Source organism: Alosa pseudoharengus, unplaced genomic scaffold (assembly GCF_046254945.1).
Source record: "Alosa pseudoharengus isolate Yale_2024_CS ecotype anadromous, Long Island Sound unplaced genomic scaffold, YU_APseudo_1.1 YU_APseudo_1.1_scf_8, whole genome shotgun sequence".
Lineage (NCBI taxonomy): Eukaryota > Metazoa > Chordata > Actinopteri > Clupeiformes > Clupeidae > Alosa > Alosa pseudoharengus.
In genome coordinates, this window is record NW_027468870.1 from 30,408,289 (window position 1) to 30,415,435 (window position 7,147).

A 7,147-nucleotide genomic window follows, 5' to 3' on the forward strand; every position below is an offset into this window, starting at 1 on the left:
TGAACAGCCATTTCTGAAGATTTCTTGTGCATCAAAATTCCCACCGCACCTAAGATAAGTGAAATTGGGTTTATTTCAGCACAACACATCTCTGTGCATCATATTCAATCAAAATATGGATGTTTTAATGGTTTGTGTATGATTTAAGAACTTTGTTGGTCAACATCTGTCAAAACAATGCTCTCTGAACGGCCATTTCTTAAGATTTCTTGTGCATCAAAAGTCCCACAGCACCTAAGATAAGTGAAATTGGGTTTATTTCAGCACAACACACATCTGTGTATCAAGATCAATCAAAATCTGTAAGTTTGTGATTGCTTTAAACAGGGGGTTGTCCAATACACATAAAACAAACAGCAAAGGTATGCTAATACAAAGCAGCACTACAGGCACTAAATAATAATTTACATTTGATCAGATTCACCTTTATTGTCATTGTGCAGAGTAAAAGTACAAACAGGGTTCCCACTCTAAGTCAAATGTAAAATTCTATGACTTTTCCCTGACAAAACACCTGAATTTCCATGACTTACAATATACCGACCAATGATTTCAGAGCAGCCGCATCAAGAGTCTTTTACTTTTTTAGAGCGGGAGATGAATAAATAGGCATTGAATTAACACAGTTGGGCTACTCAAGCAAGCTGTAAAGCTAATAACTAGATATACATACTGTGTGGAAATATGCATTTTGCTAGTACATCATAAACTACTACGACAAAATTCCCTGATATTCCATGACTTTGCCCCCAAAATGATAAAAATTCCCTGACTTTCCATGTCTGGAATAGACTTTCTAAAATTCCATGATATTCCAGAAATTCTATGACCCGTGAGAACCTTGTACAAAGCAAAAGTGCAATGTGATATACAAAGTATAGACAGATGGTGCATAGGCAGGACAAGAAATACTGTATAGTGTCGTGTAGACAGTAATATGCAGTTGGTTTACAGAAGGTGGTTTAGAGTAATATAAATTAGATATAAATATGGGCAGTGTATTAACAGAACATATGAGAAAAACAGAATAAATATGGATATTCAGTATGAACCATATAGACAGATATGTGCAGTGTGGTAACAGTACCATTGTAGTGCAGAAACAGTAACATTATAAGAGTAGTAAGAAGTGTTCATGATGGATAGCATGAAGAGCAGTAGAATATGGTTATGTATAATTGTAATTACAGTATGTGCATTTGTAAATAAATAACACTATGGGTGGAATAGGGTATTTGGGGGCTTAGTTGATTGGTTGTCACCGGGATACAGAGCTACAGTCCAGTCGGGTGACAGCCACAGAAAAGAAGCTTCCTCTGAACCTGCTGGTTCGGGTGCAGAGAGACCTGTAATAATAATAATAATAATAATAATAATAATAATAATAATAAAGACAATAATATTTTTCAAGACCATAGAGAATGCTGTTGCAGTACTCCAGTCTTGAGGCGATGAGGGCATGGATGAGAATGATGCATTGTTGAGCCGTCTGATCACAGTAACACAAGACCCATCCTGTCAGACTAGGCCAGAAGTCCCGTCACCGGAATGATGTAGAGGACTTTGAGACAGTCATGTGGCGCCTTTGACCAGTGGTCACAATACAGAGGACCCCTGGCCAGTCAATGAGCAGTGCTTGACAAACATCATGTGTAGAAGAACCATTTTGAAAAAACGATGTAGACACCCATCTATTCTCAGGAGCAGTCCTTCTATAACGGGCAGGAACAGCTGCAGAAAAATCCCCGGGCTTTGCCTTGCTCCTTCCTGGCCTGTGCCTTGCTCCTTCCTGGCATGTCTTTTTGCTTTGGTGATGAGCCTGATAACAGCTGACAACCTGGAAATTAGAAATAGAGATAAAACAAGTGTACAAAGAAAGAAACTACAATCTCAGTGTTTCTCTTGACATGTTCAAACATACTGATGACTATAAAGTCCACTAATAAAATGCAGGTCTATGCCTTTAATATAGTGCGCCAAAGTATTTAAGGAGGGTGGACCAAGTCCTAGTATGGTTTAGGTGGTTGAATCAGCTGTCCCTTAATAGTGTACGCCAAATTGTATCAACTGAACAATTTGTTTCTCGATCTACAATATGGACCTATGTATGCTTTATGATATGCCAAAGTCAGCAGGAAGGTGGGGCATGTCTTAATGTATATTAATTGACATCTAGAGGCTATAGGCTTTCAGAAAATATATGGTTTAGGTGGTCAATTCAGCTGTCCCTTAATAGTATAGCCCAAGATGTATCCGCTGTACAAGGCGTTTCTCGATCTACAATATGGGCCTATGTACGCCTTATGATGCACCAAAGTCAGTAGGAAGGTGGGGCATGTCTTAATGTATATTAATTGACATCTAGAGGCTATAGGCTTTCAGAAAATATGTGGTTTAGGTGGTCAATTCAGCTGTCCCTTAATAGTATAGCCCAAGATGTATCCGCTGTACAAGGCGTTTCTCGATCTACAATATGGGCCTCTGTACGCCTTATGATGCACCAAAGTCAGTAGGAAGGTGGGGCATGTCTTAATGTATATTAATTGACATCTAGAGGCTATAGGCTTTCAGAAAATATATGGTTTAGGTGGTCAATTCAGCTGTCCCTTAATAGTATAGCCCAAGATGTATCCGCTGTACAAGGCGTTTCTCGATCTACAATATGGGCCTATGTACGCCTTATGATGCACCAAAGTCAGTAGGAAGGTGGGGCATGTCTTAATGTATATTAATTGACATCTAGAGGCTATAGGCTTTCAGAAAATATGTGGTTTAGGTGGTCAATTCAGCTGTCCCTTAATAGTATAGCCCAAGATGTATCCGCTGTACAAGGCGTTTCTCGATCTACAATATGGGCCTCTGTACGCCTTATGATGCACCAAAGTCAGTAGGAAGGTGGGGCATGTCTTAATGTATATTAATTGACATCTAGAGGGTATAGGCTTTCAGAAAATATATGGTTTAGGTGGTCAATTCAGCTGTCCCTTAATAGTATAGCCCAAGATGTATCCGCTGTACAAGGCGTTTCTCGATCTACAATATGGGCCTATGTACGCCTTATGATGCACCAAAATCAGTAGGAAGGTGGGGCATGTTTTAATGTATATTAATTGACATCTAGAGGCTATAGGCTTTCAGAAAATATATGGTTTAGGTGGTCAATTCAGCTGTCCCTTAATAGTATAGCCCAAGATGTATCCGCTGTACAATGCGTTTCTCCATCTACAATATGGGCCTATATTTAGCACAGCGACAACCATATCTAGCAAAATCACAGTAAAAGTAATGCAAAAGTGACGTAAAATACCTGCCAATTGTCCTTTGTATCCACCGCTGCAGTAGACCATGATGTGAGGATGCACTCCATAACACAGCTGTTAATGGAAGCAAGGACTAAGGTGTCAAGGCCATCATGCTTCAGCCTCTTCAGGAAGTAGACAAATGAGTAGCCAAACAAGGACAAACAAGGCCTTGCTTACATGCTGGCTGTCTTGTAGTTTGACACCACTCTCCTTTCTGTGAGTGTTCTGTTGGAGTCATATAATGAAGTGCAACCCATACATCAGGATATCAGGAGCAAGGATCTGTGAAAACATAAGTAGAGGGGAGAAAAAAGACATAAAGATATGTCGAGAAAACATTGCAGGACCATCCCTAAACAACACATCAGGACACCTTTCTTTCCTTTTTCATTTGATCACTACTGCAATTCATAGACATATGTTGTATACAGGTGAGACAAGGGTAAAACTGATGTGGGTATTTATTCTATTATAGAATAGGCTACTAAAATATAACTCCACAACTTCAAGTGTCAACACTGTAGTTTTGGAGGAGTATTTGTAGTTTTTATGCAGGGAAATCAGTATAGGCTACTTTGGACATTAAAAGCTGCATGCACTACGTAGTACACACATGCGTACAATGCATTATTTTGGAGATAGAAATGTTGTTGTACTGCTTTGTTTTTCAGAAAAACGGTAGAAGCCTATAACAGAATTTTTTGTCACATGAATTACCCAGACCCAAAGAAACAAAAAGCTTATTATGTGAAACTGACCTGCTTATAATTTAATGTCAAACACCATCTCAACTAATTGAAAAGCAGGATTGCATCACCATCGCACTCATTCCGATAATTTAACCATAACATGTCGTGAACAACGATTTATTTGTATATCATATCATGTATTTGTCCACATCTTTTACCATTATAAGACATTGAATTGAACTAAGATATTGCTAAGATATTGAGACAGTAGGAGAGTGGCATGGAACAATAGGAAACAGACACGTCACCAACAACAATGCAAGTGGCCTACTGTAATTACTGCTATTATTATCATTATTATGTATTATTATCAATTTGTTTTGTTATAGTCTAGACACACATTCCATATTCACTGTATAGGCTATTTCTGTCACTGTACACATGTCATCTGGAAAACTTGCCTATTTATCTAACTGCACTTCTAGTTGGATGTCAACTGCATTTCATTGGCTCTGTACCTGTACTACTCTTTTAAATTACAATAAAGTTGAATCTAATCTAAATCTAGCCTAATCTAATATCTAATATTATGGGCTACACACATTGCAATTCTCTATTGAATTAAACCCCTCTCTTAATCAGGTTAAAGAAATACAATATTATATTATAATATAAGTGAATATCTAACATCTGGAGAACTGCTGTATCAGAATACAATTGTTTTATACCTGATATGTGGCCTAAAACAATGCGCGTTTTCGCAACGAAATCTATTCACGTTCATCATGATTATCGATTATACATGCCTGGCTGATAGGCTACCTCCCAGCTGTTAGCTGTAGCTGACACTAACAATATTAGGCTACAATGTTAATTTACACAGACAACAGCTGTTTTACAGATTAATGTAACATTACATCATGCACGTTAACTAAATTATAAGTTGTGCAAGCCTACTCTGAATTCACAGTATTGCCCATGCATAGGCTACTATTTCATGTTAAATCAACTTTAAAATGTTTTGCTCAATTGCTAGCAAAATTATCATGCTAGCGGCAGTAGCAAGGCTCACCTCATTTCCCATTTGGATTCTTCTTTTTTCTCCGTCCCTGCTCGGTTCTTGTTTCTGGATTCTGGGGTTCAGCCTTCTAAAACTGCTAGCTAGAAGGTGGCTCCTTCTAACCCACAACTCAAAGCAGGCTTAAGAGTGTGAAACTGCACATCAAAAGCATCAAATAACATTCTCGCCATTTTGTGAGGTCAGGCTTTTTTGACAGATGACGTGGTTCTGTTGGCTCGTTGAAAGCGAAATACAACGTGATAGTAACACGATAATTACGTCCTGCTCAACACGTTTTTTAACAAGGAAACGTGTTACACAACACGTCCCAATAGATTAATTAACGTGACAGTGACACGTTCAGACGTGAGACTGGGTTGGCCTGACATAACAATATGTAGACTGTTTTTTTTGTCTGTAAAAGGGCTATTTCTTTCTCTTCTCACTCTTCCTGCTCCCTCCATTGTACCCATTGTACATTACCTTTGGCTTATTTATAGTGCTTAGGCTGATTGCAAAGTGAACTAATTATCTAAAAAAGTTTTCACATGAGAAAGTGTGCCAGAGAGTTGGCAAAATAGTGCAAATAATAGCCATACATGTGTATGATTTGCCAGGAGTGTAGTTTGGAAATTGAGTGTAAAGCAGTGAGTTGTGTTTACAGTTCCGCAAAAAGAGTGCTGTGCAGTGAATTATACAGTTGTGCAAAGTCTGTGTTACAAAATTGCAAACTAAGTGCAAAGCAGTGTTTGTGCTTTTAGTTTTGCGAACTCAGTGAGTGGTTTTGCTATAAGTATTAATAGTTTTAGAAATTGTGCTATAAGAATCACAGTTGTGTTTAAGCATTCAGAAAAAACTGTAATTCTTATAGCAAAAGCACTCACTGAGTTCACAAAACTAAAAGCACAAACACTGCTTTGCACTCAGTTTGCAATTTTGTAACACACACTTTGCACAACTGGAGGCACAATCCACTGCACAGCACTCTTTTTGTGGAACTGTAAACACAACTCACTGCTTTATACTCAATTTCCAAATGATCAACACACTCCTAGCAAATCTATACACATTATTTACACTATTTACACTATTTTGCCAACTCTCTGGCACACATTCTCATGTGAAAACTGATTTAAATAATTAGTTCACTTTGCAATCAGCCTAAGCACTATAAATAAGATAAATAAGCCACAGGTAATGTACAATGGGTACAATGGAGAGAGCAGGAAGAGTGAGAAGAGTAAGAATTAGAGGAGGCCGAAAAATAGGACGTGGAGGTGAAGAAGTAGGAGGAAGAAGAGGAGGAAGAGGATGCAGAGGTGAAGAAGTGAGAGGGAGAGGATGACAAGGACAAGGAGGTGAAGAGGAAGAGGACAAGGAGGAGCAAGAGGAGGACGAGGAGGGGGAAGAGGAAGGGTAAGAAGAGAAAGAAATAGCCCTTTTACAGGCAAAAAAAAAACACTCTACATATGGGGTTATTGTCATGTCAGGCCTGGATATGGCATTCCAGAATATATTTTTCCCGGTGCCTTGGACTAGAGGACATTGCATGTGATGTAGACGAAATTTTGAGAGACGACACGATGTAGACTGATTGTTTTTGTCTCAGTGAAATTGCTATTTTGTGTTTTGACTTGGAAAACACACTTGTGTTTGTTTTGATGTGTGTAAATAAACACCAATACTTGAAGTTTGGATCCCTGTTTACAGAACTATGACAAAAGTATGACCTCAAACTGACATAGTCTACTTTGTGCACAGAGAAAACAAAAGCCAGATGTGTTTTCTATTCATACCATCAGTTTGTACTTGGCACATGTGTGCTTATTATTATGATGGCTTGTGTTTACTGTTTGATACGAAAACACGATTTTTACGAAGGTGTGAAGAGTTAAGCAAGGTGTGTTAGCTTTTGCAAGAGAACTACAATGTTTTGCTAATTGGGTGAAAGGTTTTCCTATTTGTGTGTAGTTTTGAAAAAAAAAGTCATAATTACAAAAAATGTGCTTAAGCAATCAGAAAAAACTGTAACTATGACTATGAAAAGACAATAATGTAAAAAATATTAGAATTGCTTAACAAAAAAAAAACGTAAA

General features: G+C 38.1%; 1 long non-coding RNA gene across 1 annotated transcript; it reads right to left on the reverse strand.

Moving 5' to 3' along the window:
* Positions 1 to 240: 240 nt before the first annotated feature.
* On the reverse strand, positions 241 to 5,425 carry LOC143111648 (uncharacterized). Its single transcript, XR_012984569.1, has 3 exons — positions 5,064 to 5,425; positions 3,308 to 3,584; positions 241 to 1,837 (listed from the first exon to the last, which is right to left on the reverse strand). It is a non-coding gene; the product is annotated as an uncharacterized LOC143111648 (long non-coding RNA).
* Positions 5,426 to 7,147: the final 1,722 nt, after the last annotated feature.